Raw genomic sequence first — 28,000 nt, 5'->3', positions numbered from 1 at the left:
TCATAAATATTCAAAGTGAAACATTTAAAATAAAAATCTCATTGTGACCTTTCTCTTCGTTCCTCCTAAAGTCCATCTATGGTTCCCAGTTTTTTGGTGTAAAGTCCAATTTTCCAAATCAGTGCTGGATCTCTCCATAAAATGTTCTCTATTTACCCATCTATATGTGCCAAGTCAAATTATACACACTCCTTTCTGCAAATCATGATCCCTCAAGCTGATTGACATCTATACATGTTGCCCTCTGTCTGGATTTCTCCTCTAGTTCTCATTTTCTAATACCTACTCATCTTTCAAGACTAAGTCCATCTATTATTCACTCAAGGAATTTGTCTTTGATTTACCCTGGCTAAATGAGATGTACATAACTGGTTGCTCTCAGAACACCTGGAGTAAATTTCTACTTTAAGGTGAATTTTACTTTTGATGAATTTGCCTGTTATATGTAGTAGGATATGATCTGCTTGAAGGCAGGATTGTGTTTTATTCTCTTAGCACAATGCCTGCCCCTGAGTTAGAGTTTACAAAACAATCAGTTGATTAGAATTAAATGAAATTAAATGCCTATTGGAAAAATACACTGCCAAATCAGTGTATCAAGAGCTATCAATTACTTTACTTGTTCTCTGATATTTCTCTGTAAGTCTGGAGCCATTCTGATGTTGTAAGTGTGTAGGAAAACTCCACCTCTACCAGTGGCTAAGACACTGATGCTCAGGACTCAAGGGTGTCAAGGATGACAAGGGTAATGAAACAAACAATATCCATCTGCACATTTTCAGACACAAATCAGCTATGACCTTCAACATCAAGAAGACCAGAGGCATCAAAAGGATCCTTATATCATGTGAATTAGTCAGAAAGCAAAAACTAATGAGTAAAAGGTACAGTATCAAAAAAAGGGCTTCCCTGGTAGCTCAGCTGGTAAAGAATCTGCCTTCAATGTAGGAGACCCTGGTTCAATTCCTGGGTCAGGAAGATCTGCTGGAGAAGGGGATAGCTACACATTCCAGTATTCTGACTTGGAAAATTTCATGGACTGTATAGTCCATGGGGTCATAAAGAGTCCGACACAACTGAGTGACTTTCACTTTCATCAAAGAAGATGCTGATTTAACTGTTTTGTGGTATATTCTTCAAATTTGATTGTTTCTAGTTTGACACCCCTCATTCTCTATGAATCAAGAATGCAACCCTAAAAGCAACCACCAAATATTATGATTGCCATATTTTTAACACATGGTTAAGTTAGTTTTCATTCTTATCAAGCAAAAGCATCTTGAGATTATATTAACTAAAATTCCCACTCAATTCCCATCCTTTCAGTTGAAGTAAAAGGCAGCTGTCAGTAGATATGGATGGTGTTGGATGTAATTACATACAAGTCTACTACAGCAGAAGAATGCCAGATTTTCCCTTGCCTAATAATTCTCATTATTCTGTTTTGGATCCTGTCCAAGTCTCTGAGGATAATTTTGAGAAGGAAAGCCCAAAATGGACGCCACAATTCTAGTCATCACATTCTTGATAGCAAGATGATTTCTCTAACTGAAGTTTACTTTCTTTTCTGCCCCTACAGCTTTAATCTATTTGAGAGGAATGGTGAGGGAGATATTTATAGCATCCCTCTTTCTGAGTTTCTGCATTTAGCTTTTCCGCTATAGAATAGATAGCAAGTAAAAAAAATAATAATAATAGATAGCAAGTATACTGTACTTGATGCAACTGCCAGTGAGCCCTGTTTAACTCAACCTATCAGTTTGCAGTAATTAATGCAAGAGTAGGAAGGACTGGAAAGTTTGCAGACCAGCATTTCTGAAGCCTGAAATTCCTTAGTCAGTAAATGCAGGTCTCAAATTGGTATATTAGGTTATCAAAGAAGTTTTTAAAACCTGGGGACTGAGAGTAAGCAGAATCTACACATCGTAAGATATATTCTTGCATGCTAATGTATTCGTAGAATTTTGTTCACCAGTTGCTACAGATAATGTTCTCTAGACAGACCATTATTATTACTATTTTCTTAGAACCATAGTAGATGATTTGTTTAGTTTTGACATAAGTTGGATTATTTGGATTCCACAATCCTACATTTCATATGCAGTACTGTATCTTCTTAAAACAAACTCAGTAAAGACAGATTTAATGCAGATTTGCACCTAGCAGTCTGTCAGCATTCTTAAATATTTTATTATCAGAGCTAACAATAATAATTTTCCAAGTCCCAAGTTTATGCTGTTAGCTGAGCTGAAATCACATTTTAAAATGATCCATACCTTTTTAGGTCAACATCTAAATGAAAAGAAAGAGAAAAGGCAAAGGCATGGGACTTCAGACCATGAAATTTGCCAGTCCATGATTATATACTCTTATATCTCCTATGACATGATAGACACAAGACTGAGCTAATTGGTTTTAGGAAAATATTTATAGGACACTGAAGTCTGGAACACAAAGACTTTCAAAATGTCTACAGTCAGTGCTCCTTAGAGAGAGTATTTCCACACTGAAATTAGGTATTGCTGTTTAAAACAATGGTTGGGAATAGAATGAACTAAGGTGAATTGGGGAGAACAAATGTAATTATCTAGTTTCAATTTCAGTTGAACTTCATGAATAATATGCTGACCACTGTAATCAAGTTAAAAATCAAAGACAGAGTCTCTTGTTTTACAGCTTCTTCAAGGACCTGTTCTCCAGTGGTTACCAACCTCAATCTTCAATAAAGCTATTGATGCTGGAGAGGGATTCCAACAAAGCCAGATATCTTAGCCATTGAGGAAGCTGAAAATACACAAAAAAGACATAAACACTATGGAAAAGACAGAATATTGAAAAAGAACATTAATTTTTAACTAACTGACAGTTCTCATTTTCCCAGCCCTTTGAACAGAGACTGCTTTTTCAAAAGATTTTGCAATTTTGATTTTACATTTAAAATATAAAGATAATATATATTTTTCTCTTTGAGGATTGATCACAATTTTTTTTTGTTAGTGATATCAACACATAAGTTTATTTAAGCTTTCTAATTCTATCACGGATGAGATGTTCATTTAAAAAATGTTATTAAGTCAGGAAAACTTCTATCAAAAAGAGAACTTCTGAATTAACTAGAAACATTATAGAACTGAATTACTCGCTTACTACTTTACAAGTCCAATAATAAGAGAATTTTCCAGAGCTTCTGTCTGTGAACATGTCCAAGCTTGTTGTTTCTCCACCAGCCATACTTCTGGAGAAGGAGATGGCAATCCACTCCAGTACTCTTGCCTAGAGAATCCCGTGGACAGGGGAGCCTGGTGGGCTGCTGTCCATGGGGTCGCACAGAGTCGGACATGACTGAAGCGACTTAGCGTGTGTGCATGCGTTGGACAAGGAAATGGCAGCCCACTCCAGTAGTCTTAAGTAGACTGAAGTGACTTAGCAGCAGCAGCAGCCATACTTCTGGCTACTATTACAATCACACCTCAGATCATAAATTTTTGAGTCCTAACATAGGTGAATTGGCACAAGTGAAAGTCACTCAGTCGTGTCCGGCTCTTTGCAACCCCATGGACTATACAGTCCATGGAATTCTTCAGGCTAAAATACTGGTGTGGGTAGCATTTCCCTTCTCCAGGGGATCTTTCAACCCAGGGATGGAACCCAGGTCTCCTGAATTGGCACAGTGCATGGTATAAATGTTATAGGTGCCGTTCCTATACTATTAATAAGATGACTGACAATACCTACATGAACCACATAAATATAACCTATTAAATTTAAATTAAATATATTTCCAACTCAACATCATTTACATTAATCAAAAACAAAAATTCCAATCTGACAACAGAAAATAAAGGGAACTTGGAGTAGAAGGAGACAGTATTCTTAACTGACTTCAGCTAAAATATTATATTGTGAAGAACTTGCAAATAAACAAAACCAAGTCATCCCTAAGGTCCTTTCAAGGCTTTGGAAAGGGTCCATTTAAGTGGAGCCCTGAAATCTGTGCTTCTTTAATTTCACAGTGAATCCACTTTTCATGCTATACTTTATTTAAGAACTACACGGTAGGATTAAAAGAGAGGGAGAGAAAGAGAGAGAAATAGGAATGAGTTAGTGTAATTGATGAAAAATGGGGAAATTAAAGGAGATAAAATAAATATCAAGGCTTGATACAATACAAAGAGCTCTCAGCTAAGAATAATAATCATAACCATAATGATAACAATAACTAAAACTTTTGTGACAATTGCTATGTGCATTTTTTGTTAGTGTGTTTTCTATCTCAGAGAAAAGACCCTACAATTGCTAGTTATAACTATAATTAACATATTATGGACTATAATTAGCATATTATAACATAATATAACATATTATGGACTCAATCTGTCATCTTATAAGCATCAAACCCCTGCTTTGTAATTGAGAGTACTTTTTACAGAATCTGAACTCTTGGCGTGAACACCACTCCATCCACATTTTAACTCATAATGGGGTTTTAGACTTGATTCTTAGAAGCCACGGAACTCACACACAGTCCATCTGTGCATTACAGGGCAATGATTCTAAGTAATAGCAAAGTGTGTAGAAAATTTTCCAAGGAGCCAAATGTAGGGGATTGTACCAAGCAAGGTTTCAATTCAAATGTAGGTAGTGTTTATTTAATACCTATTAACGTGCTACACCTCTCCATAAGTACTTTCACAAATACTAGCTTTACACAACAACAGACAACAATTAAATCTCCATTCACATGTACTAAGTTTATAGAAACCTAACATTAATGCCAAATGGAGTTAGACTTCTGGATGAGCTAGAATATTTTGGAAATCTTCAGCAACTTCTCCTCATCAGTATAAATTTAAAATCAGAATGCTGAATGCTTTGAGAAACTAGAAAATCATAAATAGAATTTTCATTCAGTCCTTATAATCTACTTCAAAGATTGACAAACTTTGTGTAAAGGGCCAAATCATAATTTTTTTAAGCTCTGCAGCTAGATAGACTGTGTTACAATTACTCTACTCAAAGATGAGTAAAGAAATAGCCGGGCCATATCCCAATAAAACTTTATTTGAAAAATCAGACAGAGGACAGAAGGGATTTGCCTCGTGAACTATAGTTTGCTGATCCCTGTGTAGCATGTAGTATCTGATCATTTAAACATGATTTTTAAGAACAGCATATTTTATGGGTAATTTAAGTGTTTTTTTAAGGGGTATTTTTACCGTTATGATATTTGCTAAGCAGCAACTCAAGATCTTAAGACTAGTCACAACTAGTATATGTGTAATACTAGTTATTGTATATGTACTAGTATATGTATTGTATGTGTATAATAAAACATATGTCACAATTCCAATACCTGTGGGTTATTTAGATTCTTTGAAGATAGTTAATTTCTCCAAAAATATTCTGCTGAATCAAATTGACCCTTAGAAGAGATTAAATAGTATGATAAACCATCAAAATACCTAATGATTATATCCATAAAGCACTAGTCTAAGCAATCTGCCTTTCTTTAAAGAGGGTAAATTGCATGTCCTAAATTTCTTTTTCTTCTATGGGAAATTGCCATGTTTAAAAAGTTATTTGTTCGAACTGACAAACATGGGTCAGGATAAAGAGGCTTTGGTATTTAGTTAATGCTTTGCATAAATTCAACTGGGTAAAGTGTGTATCCCTGTCTAGGGTTTTGTTTGTCTGTTTTCTGTTTGTGTTTTTTGGTTATTCAATAATGGGATTAGAGTGATTATATGGCTGTATGTGATCAGTTTAATAAATAGTGAGGTAATGATAAAGTTTGTGACTTTTTCCATCATTATAAATAAAATTTATATTGCAATTTATATATGCAAATTACATATCCTCCTAATGTCTATATTTATTAAAAAGTCTATAGAAACTGAAATATTCTGGAAAACAAAATAAAATGAAAAATTGAAAAAAAATCTTTAAGTACTACAGAGGGGAAAAAAATGTTCTCCATGGTTTGTTTCTATGCCTCGAACCACTAGCACTTGATTAAAGCAAAGATAATAATAACTACAATAATTAAAATATTATTCTATTAATACAGCTTTTATTGTGCAGATGCTTACTTGAGAGCTGACTGTTCCTCAAATGCTAAATAGCACACAAGGACAAAACCCAAAGCCCCTTTATCTCTATCAGTGGTGATCTTTTTACAGTTAAAGACTGTTTACTGGCAATTGGATCCACAAGAAATTGCTGCATAGCTCTTAGTTTTTAACTTGTGGTTTTAACCATAAAAGAAAGGATTTACATTCAAGCTTATTTTTTATAACTTCCTAGAAAATTAATGCTGGGATAAAGACTTACTCCTGAGACTATTATAATCCAAGGGTGTCTTAGTCAAGACTGCAAATGCTTGAGTGTCTTACACTCTTCTCACCTTTGAGGAAAAGAGTTTAAAATATCTATATGGAGCTATTTACTTGGCAAATGGTTAGTGTATGCCTTTCACAAACGTAATTGAGGGCTAGATTTGTGGGAAAGGCTAGCAAATTTCTATTTCTTTTGGATTAATTCAACATGCTAAGTACAATATCTATACTCATAGAAACGCTTATGGTTAATTTATGGTGTAACATCTTGCTTGGCAAGTACATATAGTTGTTTTTTTTGTTGTCTCTGTTATAGCAGAAACATAAAGGCAGGCAGTGGAATCTACAGTCAGTTGAAATTGCAAACCTCTAGTGGAAAACATTAGTGGCTGGTATCTTGCTTATAAAATTTGTGAGGGTATTTCCAGAAATCCCCTTCTCACACTGCACTCCCGCTAAGTGGGATTTTTATTGGATTGTAGCGTTTTTCTTGTTACCATTGAGCTGTTAACAATATCACTTCCCAAAATACGTTTGGAAAAGAGTTCCTTCTAGAAATGACATTTCAAAAGTGTTGGCATGTTAGCTTTTGGTTCAGATTTTGTTTTCTTTTTTAAAGCAGAACATCCAAATTATTCCACAAAATATAATCACAGGACAGAAGATATGGTAGAAACTGAATAGCAAAATCATTTCTCATCTACCAGAAGGACTTTCTCTTTTCCTAGGTGTTCAGATATGTATTCTCTAAGTCAGGATGGTTACATTCTCAGCACATCAGAAAGGAAGGACTGGAATATGGAAGGAAAAATGCCCCTAATGTTTGCATGTGAATACATGTGATGGCATCACTAAAACAAAAACAACAGGAATAACAACAAAACCCTTAATACTTCAATTAACTTCATTATGTTGTACTGGTTTTATTTTGAAACCTAAAAGCTATGATTCACCTTAGAACACTTTCCACATTATAGTTTAATAATTTACAGAGATTATAAAGTGCATAAAGTCTTTCAGACTCACCTAGAATTGCTAATAAGCAAGCCCCAAATTCCCCAAAGTTTAACACTTTGAAACAGAATGAATGGCCTCAGGTTATTGAGAATTTGGAGGGGAAAAATGTATATATTACATCCCTCTCTCCTGACAGATCAATTTAGAATGCCACTGATCACAACTCCCTAGAACCACTGCACTATCACAAATGAACCATCACAAACTTTAGTATATTTGAGTAGTTGTAAGACACATCATTTAAAGTAACTATTATGAGATGTCAAAATTTCCTCCAACTCCTTGAAGAAAACAGTATATTTTCAGTAACCTTTATATTTTAATTTCTCATTAACTAATTTAAATCAAAGTTTTCAGCCAGAGCCACTAAATTAACCTTAATAAAGATCTTCAGACTGGATGTGGTCTGGAAGATCAAAAAGAGTCAACTTCCCTAGCAAGTCACATCCACCAACCTTAGCCACTTAACATACAGCAGTACCAAAATTAATGCCATGATAAATATTTAAATTTAGCCTATTGATGAAATTGCTGAATACCTAAAGTTGATAAAATTTATTGGGAATAGTAAGAAAAATAATATAATTTGAGTAAGATGCTGGAAGAAGTTTCCTTAGACTTCATAATTTTATAGGTTTTGCAGTACATTTAGGATGAATAAATTTAAAGTGTGTAGGGAATAGGGGACAAGGATAGATTGACGCAATAGAAGGAAATGCAAACAAAGATGCCATAAAGAATATTTATGAAGGTTTTTGCAGAGAATGCATTGCAATGTAATGCTTCATAGATACAATTCCAAAGGTAAAAGTCAAACTAACAACAAAAATGTATACAAGTGAAAAACGTTAAGTAGCAGGTCATACTGAATTCCCATTAAACACTGAAATTAATGTTTCCTAACCGTGTCCAAGTCTGCAAAGCTTTTGATCTGTCTTTACTGTATTAATTCCCAAACACAAAGTAAAAAGATAAAAACAACAACAACAAAAAGATGAAGAACAACCTCAGGATTATTTTTTTTTTAAGAGCAATGGCATTTTTGTGTGTGCATCAAAATGTGGTGATTTTAATTCAGATTGTACTTATTAAAATTATAAACAATTATTATTTCAGTGATCTTACAATGCATGGAATAGAGCTATTAGAAAGTGCTATAATATTAAATTACTGATAGAGTCTTTTCTTATTTTGTCTACTATTACATTATTCATTTCGGTTGCTCAGTCATGTCCAGCTCTTTGTGACCCCATGGATTGCAACACGCCAGGCCTCCCTGTCCATCACTAACTCCCGGAGATTACTCAAACTCACGTACATTGAGTTGGTGATGCCATCCAACAAACTCATCCTCTGTTGTCCCCTTCTCCTTCAGCCTTCAATCTTTCTCGGCATCAGTCCTTCCAATGAATATTCAGGACTGATTTCCTTTAGGATGGACTGATTGAATCTCCTTGCAGTCCAAGGGACTCTTCTCCAACACCACAGTTCAAAAACATCAATTCTTTGGTGCTCAGCTTTCTTTATAGTCCAACTGTCACATCCATACATGACTACTGGAAAAACCATAGCCTTGACTAGACAGACCTTTGTTGGCAAAGTAATGTCTCTGCCATTTAATATGCTGTCTAGGTTGGTCATAGCTTTCCTTCCAAAGAGCAAGCATCTTTTAATTTCATGACTACAGTCACATCTGCCATGATTTTGGAGCCCAAAAAAATAAAGTCTACCACTGTTTCTCCATACACTTGCCATGAAGTGATGGGATCAGATGCCATGATCTTAGTTTTCTGAATGTTGAGCTTTAAGCCAACTTTTTCACTGTCCTATTTCATTTTCATCAAGAGGCTCTTTAGTTCTTCTTCACTTTCTGCCATAAGGGTGGTATCATCTGCATATCTGAGGTTATTGATATTTCAATTATTACTTTATTATTATGTATTAAAGAAAATAGATGATTCCTTAATTAATGAAACCTGCAAGTATTAAGAACTCATTTTGGGGTTTGATTTTATTAGAAATCTGTAAGTAGTAAACAAGGTTGCCTAGAGTTTTAATTTCTCTCCTCTCACCTACTGAAGAAAGTTCTTAAATGAGCAGAAACTGTGAAAAGGCAGATAAATCAATAGAAGCAGAGTATCTTGATAATCAGCAGTAGTCAAAATGAACATATGGGTCAATCCAGGATTTTTTAAAAGAAGTTCCCTTTAATCAAGCCAAAATTATACTTTTGATTTTTTTATGAATCTTCTCTTTAAAATATTTTAATTCATTTCTAAATTGAGAATTTTATAGCACAGCTAACCATATTACATTTCTAATTAAAATCCCAGTATGTTATTTGTATAACCATGACCTAAATTTCAGTGTACTCTTTAAATTTTTAATGGAAAATGTACTCTTGGTGTCTGTCTCAGAATAGTTTCTGATTTCACTTAATATCAACTCAGAACCTTTTTGAAAAGAACAAACACCATTCACAAGGTTTATTCTTCATAAAGCTGAAATTCAAAACCAAGTACTATAGATTCAGAGGGATATTTAGATGGAACAATTAAGTATTTGTCAGCTCCAACCCCTGATTCTAATATATCTGAAATGTGCAAAAATAAACATATTTTGCTTCGGCTCCAGAGACAGCTGTGTATTTACCAGAACCAATGTATTCTCATTGTAGTTTAGGAGCTACATAATGAGCCACAGCAAAGGTATATACTATGTAATGATAAAGAATAAAAGGAAGATTGCTGATTACATTTCAAGATTCCATGGGTACCTTAGTCTATCCAGGTTGGTATAAAAATATTACAAACTGGGTGACTCACCAACAATAAATACTTATTTCTCATAGCTTTGAAGACTGAAAAGCTCAAGGTCACAGCACTGACAGGTCAGTATCTGGTGAGAGACAAACAGTGTCTTCTTTCTGTGTCCTCACGTGGTAGAAGGGCCCTGGGGAGCTCCAGGGTCTCTCTGGTAAGGGCATTAATCCTATTTACAGAGGCTTTACCACCATGGACTAATCACTTCTCAAAGACCTCACCTCCTAGTATCGTCACCTTGGGTGTAAGATTTCAACATATGAAAAGGAACACAGATATGCCTCCATAGCAATGGCATACTGGGACAGTTTAACAGGGAGGTGGAGGGTGAGGATTAAGTCCTTGAAGTTATAATGAAAACAATTATAGAATTATGAGATCAATGATACCACTTGTGGAAAGCTTACATTTATAGCAGTAACTGAGTTCAATAGAAATATGAGAAATTATGTGTTTGATCCCAAACCTATCTTGGCAGTATTAAGCACTGGAGCCCAGAGCTATGATATGGAAAAACCTCCTGCCTTACTTTAGGAGCAACTTGGCAGAGGCCTGCATCTGGCTTTATATGGTAGTTTAGTTACCTTGAAGGAAAACTAGATAAAGATAAAAAGTTAAGTATACACAATAAACAAACAACAGGTTTAAGAGCTAAATGAGCATGATAATGAAAACATTCATTACCTGATGGACCTAAACTTGTTTTTTTTTTTTTTTTTCCCTTCATGAAATGGCATGAATGTTTTGCAAATAACTTATATCTCTATATAATTATTTTTAAATACTTATGGGTTTTAGAATCAATTTATGTTACTTTTGGCTGCTTATGTCACATTTTTTTGTTGACCCTGAAAGTTTTCAATCTTGAGTAGAATACACAGCAAGAGAAGGCTGGACCAGTTTCCAAAATCATTAACTCTTTCACTAAGCCATTGTAAGTTATCAATTTCCATGAAGCTCAAAGTATCATCTGCTGTTCATTACATCATATAGAACCTATAGAAAGCCTCAGAATCACAGAAGATATCATTATTCTTTTAAAAAATTGCTCTTCTTGCTTCCTTGATGGTCCAATGTTTAAGACTGTGTACTGCCAATGCAGAGGACTCAGATTTGATCCCTGGTGCAGGAACCAAGATCCCACATGCTGTGCAGTGCAGCCAAAAGATAAATAAATAAAATAAAACAACTATGAAAATATAGGAAGGATTTATAAATCTGAATCTTAAAAAGTAATTTAAAAAATAGCTTCTGATTAGCTAGTAGACCCTGATAGAAAGGAAACAATGGACTGTGGATGCTAAGCAACCATCACTGGTTGTTATTTCTTTCTGGGACCCATCAATTACCTATAAGCAACAAAATTCTGTCTTCAAGTGAGAGTATATGTGAGGAATGAGCCTGAATAGGTACTAAAGTCATACATGTATTTCATAGTCATGGAGCCCATCCTATCATCTGGCCTACTCTTGCCATAGTGTTGATTGTCCTTCAATCTACTTTGATAATCTCATGGAGAGCTCCATTTAACAATTTGAATATAGATTAGAAAAGTGGTGCAAATATACTCAATAAATACACATGCAACACAAACAGTAGCCTATTATGTATCTGGCTTCCCTGGCAGCACAGTGGTAAAGAATCTGCCCATCAATATGGGAGATGTGAGAGAGATGGGTTCAATTTCTGTGTTGGGAAGATCCCCTGGAGTAGGAAATGGCAACCCATTCCAGGAGTCTTGCTTGGGAAATTCCAAGGATAGAGGAACCTGGTGGGCTACAGTTCACGAGGTCTCAAAGAGTCAGACACAACTGAGCAAGTGTTACATGAGAGCATTCAGAAGTATCATAGAAAGAAAATGTTCTCAGTTACCCAGTCACAAGAAAGAAAATAGAAATGTTAAAACTTCTCTTGGGCCAAATATCAAGTGCATCTTGTATTTTACTTTTCCAGGAAGAAAATTGACATGTTAGAAACCAGCAATTCATGGAAAGAGGTAAATTTTCTGAAGATAATCAAGAGTTTTGAAAGAACAAGAATGAATTATTGACAGTAAGAAACTTAGTGGAAGATGGAGTAGAGGGTCATTTCTAGGTGGGTCCAGAATGTGAGAATATGTGGTTTGCAAATGCTCAGCATTATAACTCTAACCACTGTGCAACCTTACTTACTAAGTGCAACAGCTTCAGCTACTTTGTGGATGGGAGTCAGCAAATCCAGTGTTTTCCCAATGAAATTAATATCAAAAAGAACTATGATGGGTGAGAAAGAGAGGTAGGCTCTGAATAGTTTCAACAAAAGCTTTCTCTTTAGCAAGACTAGACTGACTCTTCTGTTACTGAAGTATAAAACTGATACTAATTATCTTGAGTAGCAAACAACTTCACTCTCCAGTATGATTCCAAAACTGTGTAATGGAAATGACAACAATTCCCACCAAACAGGCTATCAGATCGGTGCCTGACACATGGTGTAAGCACTACCTATTATGATCATCATGCCTAGAGGTTCATATGCATTATAATCAGACCTCTTCAGACACAGAAGAGTAGTCATTTACCCCTGATGGAATAACTACTTAAGTTCATTTTACCTGACATGATAATAGATGACCAAAGCACATATTCAGGTAGAGCTTCAATAATCACATATGCTTTGGGAATACAGATTTTTATTATAAGATGTATTAAAAGATCTCTCAACCAACTATGTGATGGCTGGAGGAAAATAAAATGTGAAAGGGAGGATGTGAAAGAGGAGGGATGCTGTAATGCAAACTTTCGTTGATTGATTCGTTGTAGAATGAGGAAGGTAGTCTCCAACTGATTTCCACCTTTTTCCTTTCTTTCCCAATATCATGTGTGAAAATTGTTCGTAGAATTCACCTTTAATATATTTGATTATATTTTGCCAAAATAAAGAGTTCCTGCATATTGATGTAGATATTGATGGAAACCTTATGTATCTCCCACTAAGGAAAAGGTAAGTCCAAGTCCCATTACCCCAGAGTTAGTTAGGCCAGAGCATATTTTGGGGACTACAAGAGGAAGAATCATGTATATAAATATTTAGAGTTTAAAATAGTGAAGTGCAGCATTAACTTCTATTTAATTTTGTTTAACTAGAAACTCAATTACCTTTCTACTTTTAATAATTCCAAATATGTGAATTTGGAAAAAAGAGAAGTCTATGCCTTTCATTCTCAAAGCTAAAGGGAGCCAGTACTCACTTTCTTCAGCTGCTGGGAGTTAACACATTGGACTATGGCATTGTTTCAGTCAAGCAGAGATTCCCAACTGGTCTGGATCAAGTGCTATTGACAGAAAGTCTTACAACATTTCATGGAGATGATGTCCAGCATGGGTGTCAGTATCCCCTGAATGATGAACCACCTAATGGCATACACCCAATGAAAGAATTCCCTTTAGACTGTTTCTATTGTATAAAATGGGTAGATTTTTGGATGCATGGTTTGGAGGCAGGAGGTAGATGCCCCTCACTCCAGGGTAAAGTGATTAGAGATTTGTTCCCTGTGGAATGAAACTCCAAGACATGAATGAAAGTGAAAAGTTGCTCAGTCATGTCCAACTCTTTGCGATCCCATGAACTATATAGTTATACAGTTCATAGAATTCTTTCTCTTCCCCAGGGGATCTTCCCAACCCAGGGATCGAACCCAGGTCTCCCGAATTGCATGCGGATTCTTTACCAGCTGAGCCACAAGGGAATCACAAGGGAAGATGTGAATAGAAGGACAATTAAGGGAGGAGGTTGGGACCTGCCCAGACTGCACATTTCTTTTCTCGAAGTCAGGAGACCTCCCTGACCAAATATATACAGAAAAAAGTTCCTTGGAAGTCAAAGGGAAGTTATATCAAGGGTATTCCCTACCCATATGCCTTTTCAATAAAATCCATCTTGGCTAAGAGAAACAAGTTCACACACGGGAGGATCCTGAAATATATCAAATATGGACTGTGAACCAGGCAAATTGAAACAATTAACCAAAGGAAACCCAGAAGAAATGCTCCACAAAAGTGATTCAAACTGCGATGAGGAAGCAATTCTGTAACTCTCTCTCCTTGAGTCCACCCATGTGTTTATCCACATGTACTATACGTTTTCCTTTTAATAAATAATAAGAAAAAAACACACAAGATAAAAAAATAAAAAGCACATTTTATTTATTTGCTTTACTGCTTTCTCTCTTTGTGGAAATTCTTTTCTGCAAAGCTGAAGGGCCTAGCTGGACCCTGGTCACTGACCACTGATCTAGCAGCTAGGATCTGGTGTTTTCATCACGGCCATCCGACCCTGATCTCTGTCTGGGAACCAAGCCCCACTCCTAGCTGTTGCAGGCAGAAGCCATCTGAGATCAATTTCACTTGGTTTCTTTCCATATTCTGACCCTATTCTCTAAGCTTTCTCTGCTGACTCTTTGGATTACTTAAAATCATCGTATTGTTTACTTTTTACATAAGTAAATCAAAGTTAATTTTGCTTATTACTGATTCTCATCAATAAATATGTGATATGGAATATAATCTATGAAGAATCTGGGACCTGACATTCAGCAGCATATCATTGGTGCTATTAATAGTATTTATCCCATTATTTTTATTTTCTTTTGACACAATGGATACAGTAAATAGCTCTGCTAATGACACCATATTCAGTTAAGATAACGCTAGTGAAAGTGAGAACTAGCAACTCCAAAACAAAAGCTCAAAAAATAGGCAATATATAGTATTTTACTTTTAACTTATGTATAATCTAAAATAGGTGCTTTTTGATCTATAGTTCTACCCTAATTAGTGAGTTTTTCCCAAATTCTTTCATTATGCCTCTGCCAACTACAACATATCATAATAAAGGTGCTGAGCTTGTCTATATAAGTTGATGACATGATAGGGAGCATGGGAAAATCCCACTTGAGCAGTTTCCATGGGCCAAGTCTGGAAGTGATGCCTGTCACTTCTGTTTACTGGACATCAGTGACACAGCCTCACCATGACGCAAGTGGCATTGGAAAATGCTCACTATCTATTTACTTAAAAGGAGGAAAATGAATTGACAAAGGGTTAACATATCTGTGACAAATAATAATCATCCTTTTTATATCTTCTAGGAGCCAGTAGTGTACTAAGCAGTTTATAGCCATAATCTATCTCATTAAGTCATTCACAACAACAATGAAAGGTAGACATTATTTTGCCCATTTTATGCATGATGTATTTTAGGTTTCAGTCAGTTCAGTTGCTCAGTCATGTCCGAATCTTTGCAGACCCATGAACTGCGGCATGCCAGACTCTCTGTGCATCACCAACGACTGGACTTTACTCAAACTCATGTCCATTGAGTTGGCAATGCCATCCAACCATCTCATCCTCTGTCATTCTCTTCTCCTCCCACCTTCAATCTTTCCCAGCATCAGGGTCTTTTCAAATGAGTCAGTTCTTTGCATCAGGTGGCCAAAGTGTTGGAGTTTCGGCTTTAGCATAAGTCTTTCCAATGAATACTCAGGATTGATTTCCTTTAGGATGGACTGGTTGAATCCCCTTGCTGTCCAAGAGACTCTCAAGAGTCTTCTCCAATACCACAGTTCAAAAGCATCAATTCTTCAGTGCTCAGCTTTCTTTATAGAAACTGAAAACTTTCTTTATAGAAACTTTCTAGAAACTCTCACATCCATATATGTATACTGAAAAACCATAACCTTGACTAGATGGATCTTTGTTGGCAAAGTTATGTCTCTGCTTTTTAATATGCTGTCTAAGTTGGTCATAACTTCACTTCCAAGGAGAAAGTGTCTTTTAATTTCATGGCTGCAGTCACTATCTGTGGTGATTTTGGAGCCCCCAAAAGTAAAGTCTGTCACTGTTTCCCTATCTATTTTCCATGAAGTGATGGGACCAGATGCCATGATCTTACTTTTCTGAATGTTGAGCTTTAAGCCAACTTTTTCACTCTCCTCTTTCACTTTCATCAAGAGGCTCTTTTGGTCTTCACTTTCTGCCATAAGGGTGGTGTCATCTGCATATCTGAGGTTATTGATGTTCTCATGGCAATCTTGATTCCAACTTGTGTTTCATCCAGTCCAGTGTTTCTCATGACGTACACTGCATATAAGTTAAGTAAGTAGGATGACAACATACAGACTTGACGTAGTCCTTTCCCGATTTGGAACCAGTCTGTTGTTTCATGTCCAGTTTTTTTTTTTTTTTTTTTTGATGGTATAACTATGGTTGTTCTTCTTTTTTTTTTTTTATTAGTGGGAGGCTAATTACTTCACAACATTTCAGTGGGTTTTGTCATACATTGACATGAATCAGCCATGGAGTTACATGTATTCCCCATCCTGATCCCCCCTCCCACCTCCCTCTCCACCCGATTCCTCTGGGTCTTCCCAGTGCACCAGGCCTGAGTCATGTCCAGTTCTAACTATCACTTCCTGACCTGTATGCAGTTTTGTAAAGATGCAGGTCAGGTGGTCTGGTATTCCCATCTCTTTAAGAATTTTCCACAGTTTGTTGTGATCCACACAGTCGAAGGCTTTAGCGTAGTCAATAAAGCAGAAGTAGATGTTTTTCTGGAACTCTCTTGGTTTTTGATGATCCAGTGCAAGTTGGCAATTTGATCTCTGGTTCCTCTGTCCTTTCTAAATCCAGCTTGAACATCTGGAAGTTCACAGTTCACATACTGTCAAAGCCTGGCTTGGAGAATTTTAAGCATTACTTTACCAATGTGTGAGATGAGTGCAATTGTGCAGTAGTTTTAGCATTCTTTGGCATTGCCTTTCTTTGGGATTGGAATGAGAACTGACCTTTTTCAGTCCTATGGCTACTGCCGAGTTTTCCAAATTTGCTGGCATATTGGGTGCAGCACTTGGACAGCATCATCTTTTAGGATTTGAAATAGCTCAACCGGAATTCCATCACCTCCACTAACTTCGTCCATAGTGATTCTTCCTAAGGCCCACTTTACTTTGCATTCCAGGATGTCTGGCTCTACCTGAGTGATCACACCACCATCGTGATTATCTGGGTTGTGAAGATCTTTTTTGTACAGTTCTTCTGTGTATTCTTGCCACCTCTTCTTAATATCTTTTGCTTCTGTTAGGTCCATACCATTTCTGTAATTTATTGCACCCATCTTTGCTTGCGATCTTCCTTTGGTATCTCTAATTTTCTTGAAGATATCTCTAATCTTCCCCATTCTAATGTTTTCCTCTATTTCTTTGCACTGATCACTGAGGAAAGCTTTCTGATCTCTCCTTGCTATTCTTTAGAACTCTGCATTCAAATGGGTATATCTTTCCTTTTCTCATTTGCCTTTGACTTCTCTTCTTTTCTCAGCTATTTGTAAGGCCTCCTCAGACAACTATTTTGTCTTTTTGCATTTCTTTTTTCTTGGGTATGATCTTGATCCCTGACTCCTGTACAGTGTCACGAACCTCCGTCCATAGTTTTAGGTGTAGAGAATTTAATTTTTCTAATATTATGCAGCATTGCATAAAAAGAACTGGAACATATACACAGAAGGTCCTATCTGAAAAGCTGATTCTTGTTACACTATGATACACTATTTTTTTCATTTTCATCAAAGCTATTACATTTATCTCATCAAATATATTTGGAAGCAAAACCATGGTTATATAAGCATTATTGTTAACTAAGCCCTTTTACCAGATGTCACTTGGCCCAAAACTCAAACTTTGTACATAACAACAATTTGGACCAGAAATACATAAATTAACAAAATGTCTACATGAATGTATGTCTATTATTACATGTCTACATTAATGTATGTTATATGATTTTCAATCTTTACACTATTTCATATTAAAAATCACTCAAAGTGTGCCCCATAGTAGACCTAAATTTAGTTTGAGGGCTAAAGATTAATTACTGAATACTTCTATTTCATTGGACTTTCCTGGTGTCTCAGAAGTTAAGAATCCACCTGCAAAGAAGGATATGCAGTTTTGATCCCTGGGTCCAGAAGATCCCCTGGAGAAGGAAATGGCAACCCACTCCAGTATTTTTGTCCAGGAAATCCTATGGACAGAGGAGCCTGGCAGGCTACAGTCCATGGCGTTGCAAAAGAGTTAGACATGACTTAGCGACTAGACAACAACAAATTTTAAAAAGAACATTAGAAAAATCCTGATAACTGAAGTTATATTTCAGGAGGCAAACATAAAGGTACAAAGATATACTGTACGCTTTTTTCTAACCTCTCACCAAGACTATTCAAAATCAGTATGCCAGTTGCTTGTGAAATTTGCTTTTCTTAAAAAAATTTTTTAATGGTATGTTCAAGTCAATTCCTTGGTATATAGAAAATGAGATTCTTTTTGCCCTTTATTGGATAATTGTAACTTTTATTTTCCTACTGTATCAACAGGAAAAGATGAGTACACTTTTCACATCCACAAGTGAAGAATATGAAATGAACAAAGAGCCAAAAATATATTTTTTTCATAAAATATATTGCTCATTTTGGGAAAGGAAAGAAAGTCTACAGAGATTCAGTCCAGTGAGGACACTTTAAATGGGTTTTTATTCAGAAACAAGGACTGTTGAAAGAATACATTTTCTGAATGGCAATTGAAACTTACATGGAATAAATGTAAACTCTCTCTGAAAGGAATATCTGATAAAGGAGTAAGTCTTATTATCCACGAAGGAGATAGAATAATACAATCCCAAACTCTTCAATTTTAAATAATAGATTTTCAGTAGACTTCTTCAAATAATAGCTCAGAAGGTAATAGACTCCTTTAAATAAAGATATTACAAAAATCATTTTATGAAAAGAGAACAATCTTTGAGGAGTAAAGTTTTTCACTGTTTCTTTCTATTCTTAGTTTACTTTGCAAACTGAGATCTTGTAAGTTGAAGGGAATTCATATGCAAATATCTTAGATCTTTGGAGCCAGACTTTAAAAAGAAATGTGAATTATAAGGCTTTCTTTTTCATTCAGTCAGAATCATCATGTGCTCTTCCTTTTTCCATGTAATTAATAGAAAAAATTATAGATTCTCATTTTATTTACTATCTCAAATCATTTTCACACTTTTGCAACTATCTTTGTGGCAGAGCTCTCCATGGTCTTTAGAGAACTACTCAGAAGAAGAAAAGAGAGACTAAAGTGGTATTATCCAACAACCACATTTGTATTCTATTTTTTGTCTTATGAAATACATAAATTATTCTAAAGCAAAAATTTCCATATCAATGAATAAAGTTCCCTGAATAAATTGAAGACTTTTGTGTGGTAATTCTCCAATTTATTTTTTCTTTTGTTTTGCAGAAGAAAGGTACATTAGAGATTGAGTTTAGATGCCCTTGCCCCTAGCTTGAATCTATTATACACACACACAGAACACATCTATAGTTTATAATTTCAAATACTGTATAAAGAAAAATGATATTTCTACAATAATATATTGAAAGGGCTGGATAACTCATCTCCAAAGCATCTTGTTATGACTTCATTTTGCATTCTGATATGGGTAAAAATCTAAATTGCTTCTTTTTATCTGTAATTGTAGATTGAATACCTCAGTATTTTGGTGATTTACACTGTGGGTTCTGGCTCTCTGTATTATCTTCAATTCTTTCTAAGGTAACTGTAGAACTTGAAAATTCAAATATCCAAATAAATATTGTAAACCCTAGAGGTAGAAAGTGAGTTTTCACTGCTCTTTCCTTTATTTGAGAGCTAAACTAACTGTTTGAACATCAGCTATATCTACAGACCAATTTGAAACCGATACTTCCTATAAATCAGAACCTAGTAAGATAAAATACTCACTTCATGAAGTCCACTTTGCATCAGGCACACTTATTGATAGAAAATTCAAATGAGAAATGATGTCTAGGACTTCATTAGTCAGTAAGCAATGAGCTTTTTCACAATGCCAATATGTCATTAACACCTTTGCAAAAGTTAATTTATTGAATTTATCAAGTTACCCATGAATGTTCACATTTGAAAACTCACAAGGTTTCAATAATTAGATGCTTCATGCTTCTTAGAAAATGCAATGCTCAAAATTAAAAGCCTCCTCATAGGTAACTTGATAATTTTTACTTATATACCTGCTTATTCAGCTCCAAAGTGTGCTGACTGAAGCTAGCCCTGCAAGGATTATCCACTGTACATGAGGACTCTCGCTTGTCCTCAGCCTCCACAGTCCCAAAGAAATGAATCCTAGAAAACTATAAAAATAGGAAAGGCTAATATGGTACCTGCAATTTGAGGCTCACCATACTGAAGCTCAAGAATTATTTTATATAAAATCTTTAAGCTCCTTGTGCAATACCACATTTGTGATGCCTCAAGTGATGAACTCCCCACTCAACCTCTTCCAGCAGGACGTGGGCGCTGCAGGGTGTCTGGTGAAACTCACACTAATGGTTTTGCCCCTCATAGTCTCTTTCCCTTTGAAATATCAGTGACAGAATGTGGAAAGATAACTTGATCATGATCAAGGCAGTTTTATGAACTCCCCCTGAGCAGAGTATGAGCTATAGTTTTTTACATATTAGTGTGAGAAATTCTTTGATTTTACACATGTGATTAAAAATCCTTGCTAGCATCAGATGTATATGATGAGCTCATCATTCAGGATCCATTTATGCAATGAAAAAATAACTCCAGAGGACACAGTGGAAACAACATTATGAACTCCTGCTATGAATATTTGTGTATAAGCCTCTGAATGTGTTTTCATTTTTCTTGCTTAAATACCTAGGAGTGGAATGACCAGATTATAAGGTGGGTTTATGAGCAAATAAACTATCCAACTTGAGCATTATATTTGAACATTTTCAATATTACTAAGGACTCTTTTTTTTTTTTCCCTAACTTACAGAGGCTTTTGGGCATTAAATCTTATGGCTATTCAACAATTTATTACACTAATTTCCAAAGACTGAATATTTAGGTTATAGCAATATTTCAACCCACTAAGTATATATTAATAAATAGCATTTTCATTTATAAGTCTTTAACTCTGATTAATTTTAAAAATAAATGATTATAAGTGGAATTACTAGAATTACTAGATAAGTAGAGCTACATTTTTAAAGACTTTTTGTAGAGCAACTTTAGGTATAGAACAAATCTGAGAGTAAGGTATAGGGATTTCTCATATATCCCTCCACCCACATGCAAAGCCCCCTGCATTGTCAACATCAATCCACAGAATGGCATTTTTTTTTTAATATGAAGGATGATCCCATATTAGCACATCATATTACCCAAATATAATATACCTTAAGTATAACTTACAGTATATCTTAATGTTTACCTTGAGTTATATTTTTTAAGTCTCCTTATGCAATGTGAAATTGATTTTTGAAAGATTAAAAAAAATGTATATTTTTAGAGTGAAAAAAAAAAAAAAAACCCTGAATTAAACTTTTACCAAAACAAATGCTTTTCTACATTCGATGGAATTTTAGGATTAAAAGGAAAAATAGACTTTTTCCTCTAATCCCATGTTTTATCTAGCTCTTAAATATCCTCTGTAAAATGCATAAAAGTACTTTTCCGGGACCTGCATGGATAAGAGAGTATATGGGTTTTGTCTGTTGCTGGGCTACATTAATAACTGAAGAGAGCTTCCTTCAATGAGCAGTGATATGTTTCATTTGATCATTTCCCACATTTTAACAAGTTTCAGATAAACAGAAACCACAGTTCAGCTGAGGTTCTGGGCCAAATTCATATACTTCATGCAGTGTAGAAATGAAAACATGGAAATTTGCTGTGCTCCAAGAAATGTTCAGTTCTACCTGGACTTCACTACTTCTCCATTTTCCAGCTGTCCATCAGTCTTTCTTTGAGTAGTAGGAATAGTTTCCTAACTAATAGTGAAATTTAAATAGTTTGCCTAATATTTGGCACATTTAAAATACTGAATAAAAACCAGATGTAATTTCTATTACTTTTAATAATTGCTATATTTCTTGCATGCATAGAATATGTATTTATAATTTATATTTATAGTTTTGAAAAATAAATAAATTTGATAAGTTCTAGTTCTTAATTCCTATTTTTTGCTTGTTTTTGAGTTATTTTAACTGATTGTTTGCTTTGAAGCAATGAAAAAAAAAATGCTACTTCTAATGTGATGGTTAATTTTCTGTGTTAACTTGAGTAGGCCATGGGATGTCTATTTATTTGGTCAAACATTATTCTGTTTCTGTGAGGATATTTTTGGATGAGATTAAAATTTAAATTGGTAGACTGTGTAAAGCAGATTGCCCTTCATAATGTGTATAGGCCTTACCTTGTCAGGAGAAAACATAAATAGAACAGAAAAGCTGAAAGTTCCCTGAGTAAGAGAGATTTCTTTCTACCTGATTGCCTTTGAACTGAGACATTGGCTTTTTCCTGCATTCATACTCAAGCTGAAATATTAGCTCTTCCAGGATCTGTAGATTTCTGGCCTATGAACTAGAGAAAACAAATATTGGGTCTCCTATATCTCCAGCTCCCTCACAAACCCTGCACATCTTGGGAATTGCCAGACTCTATAATCATGTGAGCCAATTCCTTATAATTAGTCTTCTTACTGTATATTCTTTATGAAGAACTCTGATAAATAAACCTAGTTTAAAGAATTCAACAAAATGAACTAACCACTGCATTTGGAATTATAGAAAACACAGACTTGCAATTGCCTAGCTTCCTTAGAATTAAGTCAGGAATTTAAAGGTTAAGTTCTTTGCTTCTTAATCTGTAACTGAAATTGGAGTAAGACTACAAAATAATTTTGCAAAAAAAAAGACAAAAGCAATCTATCCTGGAAAATAATGTGGTTACATCTAAAAGAAAAGCCTGAAGCTCTTATTCCTAGCCCTAAAAGCCATCCACTTCTCCTTCATGTCCATCTTGACTGAGAGCCTTAATGCTAGCTGTAAGTCAGAGTAAATACAAATAGCAAAAAAGCCCCTAGGACTGATATGAAAGCCATAACTTGAAGAATAAGAAAAATTACTAGCTACTGAGAAAAGAATTCACTTCTCTGCAATTACGTGCTTGAAGAAACCAACTGGAAATCTGAATGATAAAATAAAGATTCACTCAACCTTGTTGTCATCTCCTCACCCACTCCCTCCGAACAAAAGCTTATTTAACTTTACAGAAAGAAAATTGACAGTTTCTCCAGGTTGACCTTTACTTTGCAGACAAATTTCTTTTTAGTGGTGGGGTAGTCTTCCAAGGTCTCAAGAGACTGTTTTCAAAGAGATATTAGTTTATTGTAGAGAGATACAGAGCTTTACTTTCCAACATTGTACTCGATTAAATGTATTCAAATATATTATCTTCTTTGAAATGTGTTTTTGAAATGCTTTACAGCCTTCCTGCATTCATCTGTCCTGAAGTGGAAATTAAGTACACACTTCTCTGTGCATTCAAAATATCTGTATATATCCTTCTTTAAAGTTCTTTGTATCATTATTATTTCAAAGAATATATCAGAGTGGATTCACTGAGATATTTTTAAAATGATTATTCAGTTATGTAATTTAGATAGATGGTATTTTATTCAAACTTTATACTGGAGTTTTAAATGAATTTCATAGCACTTTAAAACACTTTCCCACAATTGAGATAATCCTTGTTTAAAATAGAAAGCAAAGAATAAAAAAGCACCATATTTCAATGTTCCATTTCTTGAAAATAAACATGGGTTTTGCTTTGTGTGGCTCCTAAGAAGTTCTTAGAACTCTTCATTCATCATTAATTCAATAAACATTTAATAAATGGCTTCTATGTGTAAAGAGTTGTACTCTATCATTAGATTTGTATATTTCAATATGCTTCTGCCATAGAACACAGATGTTATCCATCTCTGGATAACATGGTATCATATATTTTCTATCAACTATGTTATCATAAATCATTTAATTTTAGAGATTTACATCTTTAGATTCCCTGGTGGCTCAGAGGTAAAGAATTCACCTTCAATGCAGGAGACACAGGAGACCTGGGTTCCATTCCTGAGTTGGGAAGATCTGCTGGAAGAAGGAATGGCAATCCACTCCAGTATTCTTGCCTGGAGAATCCCATGGACAGAGGAGCCTGGTGGGCTACTGCCCATGGGGTCTCAGAGAGATGGACATGACTGAAGCGACTGAGCACACATGGATGCATGCACAGCTTTACTTATCTCAATTCTTTAACAGTTAATTTTCAGGAATTCTTTCTAAAATCAATCGTTTCTTTATATACATTCAGTATTAAAAAGTAATAGTGATTTTTCTTTATATTCAAAATAAAGTTCAAATTCCTTACTGTGACTAAAATTCATTTCAGGATCTTGGCATTTTAGCTTCATCTCACTTTTCCCCCAAATATATGGATTTGGGAATATGTGTGTGTGTGTGTGTGTGTGTGTATTGGGGAATATATATGTGCATATACATATATGTATATATTGTGTGCATATATACATATACATGCATATATGTATGCACATATATGCATGTGCACACATATACACATATGTGCACATGTATGTGTATGCACATGTGTGTGCAGACCTACACACACATGTACATGGCTTCCCTGATGGCTCAATGGTGAAGAATTGTCTGTCAATGCAGGAGACGTAGGTATGATCCCTGGATTAGGAAGATCTCCTGAAGAAGGAAATGGCAACCCAAATCCAGTATCCTTGCCTGTAAAATCCTATGGACAGAAGAGCCTGGCAGGCTACAGTCCGTGGGATTGCAAAGAGTCAAACATGACCTAGAGATTGAACAACTATATATATATATATATATATATATATATATATATATATAATACACAGATAGATATAGATGGATGTGTAATGGTCAAGAAAATATTTAAGCTGTCGCCATTCTATAGCATGGATTTTCCAAAATTGCCCATCATATCCTACAATTTACTTCAAGTCCTTAGGCAAGAAACAATGCTGAAGAATAAGCCAGCTATAAATTTCACCACACAGAACTTCTAGAATCACACCTTCACTTGCTGAAACAGGTTGCCTGTGTTACCTGTCAGATTAGAATATGGTATCTGGAGGTACAAGAAATGGCTGATGAAATCTATTTCAACAATCTTTGTCTGCCTACAACTATTAATAGCAGAACTACAGAAATAATCTCATGAAACTAATTGCCTAAAATTATAATGAGTACAGTATTCTTCTAAGCTTTGTACATGTAAACATAACAATAGAATAACAAATGATAGAAAGTTCTCGAATGTAAGGTAGTCCACAGAAAAAAGCCAATAAATGAAGAATCATAAAATGCTGACTCTGCGGCTACAAGTCTAGGGGAAGGAGAACCTTTGGCATAAATACAGTTGAAGTGTGTTAGCTGCTCAGTAGTGTAGAAGTGTCCAACTCTTTGTGACCCCTATGGACTGTAGCCCACCAGACTCCTCTGCCCATGGACTTTTCTAGGTGAGAATACTAGAATGGGTTGCCATTCCCTCTAAGAGGTCTTCCTGACCCAGGAATTGATCTTGGGACTCCCACATTGCAGGCAGATTCTTTACCATCTGAGCCACTAGGTAAGTCAAATATTATTAGTCTGATATAAACTAAGGGAATATACTCATATGGTACAAAGTAAGCACTGGATAATTTTTGCCTTCTGGCTACAGATGCAATTGAAGGAAGGACGGACAAAGATGGATTTAGCTTTGGTCAGGATGTTTGCCTGCCATGTATTACTACACATAAGATTTATATCTAACTCTTTCAAAAAATAGGTGAGGAGAAAATTTTGAAAGAAATCCATTCCAGACACTTAATTAGCACACAAAATAATTCGATAGTATCAATATAAAAAAAAATCGTTGGAAAGACTGGTGCTGAAGTTGAAGCTCCAATACTTTGGAGCTCCAATACTTTGATGAGAAGGGCCTACTCATTGGAAAAGACTCTGATGCTGGGAAAAATTGAGGGCAAGAGGGGAAGAGGGCAACAGAGGATAAGATGGTCAGATGGTATCACCAACTCAATGGACATGAGTTTGAGCAAACTCAGGGAGATAATGAAGGACAGGGAAGCCTGGCTTGCTGCAGTTCACCAAGTCACAAAGAGTTGGACACAACTTAGTGACTGAATGACAACAAAATTTTCATCCACATATAGCTATCGAGAGGAAAAGTTAACTTTTATTAAATAAGGGCAAATATAACTTTCAGAGACCATGGTGTAGGTAAATTTAAATTAATTTCACTTCTATAATTTCAAATCTATTAATTGCAGTTTTTCAAAGAGTAGCTATAATATCAAAATATATTTATCATGATTATAAATGATACTAATAATTTTGTTAATGAAATATCTTCTATGAGTTTTATTTTATAGCCAAATAAACATACCTATTTTTTAAAAATCTGCTTAACCCAAAGACTGGCAAAGTTTATAGCAACCACCTAAGACACTGCTCTAGTAAAAGTGTCTATAATTCTGTTAATTGAATGTATACTTGGACAATTCTTTAAATATAGACAAGGGTACTTACTGAAATATGCACACAATGTATCTGATTTTAAATCATACTATTTTATACAATCTAAAATGGTCCAAATAATTATTAAGGTAGTTTCTAGAACTTAAAGAAATTAGATTTTTTTTTTTTTTTTTTTTTTTTGGAGTACCTACACTTATGGCCTAAAATGCAAATATAACACATTTGGCCCCATTGGGCTATATGCATTTTCAGTAAAACATAATTTAAACTATAATGTGTGATTATTCATATGAAATTAGTTAATGTTAACTCATTGCTGTGTAACTTGAATTTCTCTTCAATTTGTAGTATAAATTTGTTCATTATGTAGTAGCATTACAAAGTACTTCTGCTAGATGCTAGGAAGTCAAGGAAAACTTTTCAGTATAAGAATTATTGTCAGTGTCTTTGAAAGAAGTGAGATCTAAAATAGCATCAAATAAGTAGAGCAAGTAGAGCTCAAGTGTTCTTATAACACAATGATGTCTCAAAAACACATGGAAGCATTCCTAACTCTCGCACTTCATTATGTTTTAGCAGTAGGCTTATTGTCCTGACCATATGTACACACAAAATAATTGAATACGCTGGAAAATACTTCCCGATATGACCTCACAGAAATATCATAATCTCTACTGTCATTCATAGCAGGTTATAATCTGCTCTGTATATCATGGCATGAACTCAGTTTAGCATTCTGTTTAATAGACAAAATCATAGCAGATTAAGTTTTAGTTGAAGCACAAACAAATTATACATTTATGTACCTAAATAAACTCCTTTTGTGCTCTAAGTGTATCTTTCCATTCTTCTTTTATTAATTATATATATATATATATATATAATATACATATATATATATATATATACATATGTTGAAAGCCAAGTAGGAACTATAAGGTTTGCTGGATGCTGGCATTTTATAGATGAATAAGACATTCTCCCATCTCTCAATATGATTAAATGTTGACCAGGGATATTTCAGTAAACCCACACTTTAATAGAGTACATTTAGGAATCTCACAGTAATTTGCTGTTTCTATCGCTGAGAAACACAGCTAAAATTCATTTTCTAATGTCCCAATTAACACATATGTATTTGATGTAGTAGCTTCAGGGTACATTTAATTTCTGATAATGAAATAGTATAAACTCTTCCCAAACTGTGAAACTTGTTTAAATTTATTATTTTTAAACACATAAGCCTTTGAAGAAACTAATTAAATCAATTAAACATTAAGATTGGAGCATTAAAGCATTACAAAAACTGTTTTCTTAGAACTCTAACAATTTGTGTCTCTCACA

The 28,000-nt window shown here is 34.8% G+C and overlaps 1 long non-coding RNA gene across 2 annotated transcripts in view; it reads left to right on the top strand.

The window, feature by feature from the left end:
* Positions 1–14,319, top strand: part of LOC133071926 (uncharacterized) — a 62,068-nt gene extending 47,749 nt beyond the window's left edge. The window contains exons 3-5 of one of the 2 annotated variants that reach the window (XR_009696560.1): positions 10,204–10,242; positions 12,128–12,170; positions 13,824–14,319. This is a non-coding gene — a long non-coding RNA (uncharacterized LOC133071926). The remainder of the gene's footprint in view (positions 1–10,203; positions 10,243–12,127; positions 12,171–13,823) is intronic. The other variant, XR_009696561.1, reaches the window with a different exon arrangement.
* The last annotated feature ends 13,681 nt before the right edge of the window (positions 14,320–28,000 follow it).

The sequence above is a fragment of the Dama dama genome, chromosome 17, assembly GCF_033118175.1.
Source record: "Dama dama isolate Ldn47 chromosome 17, ASM3311817v1, whole genome shotgun sequence".
NCBI lineage: Eukaryota > Metazoa > Chordata > Mammalia > Artiodactyla > Cervidae > Dama > Dama dama.
Note: the sequence above shows the minus strand (reverse complement) of the source record. Positions and strands in the feature narration are given on the sequence as shown.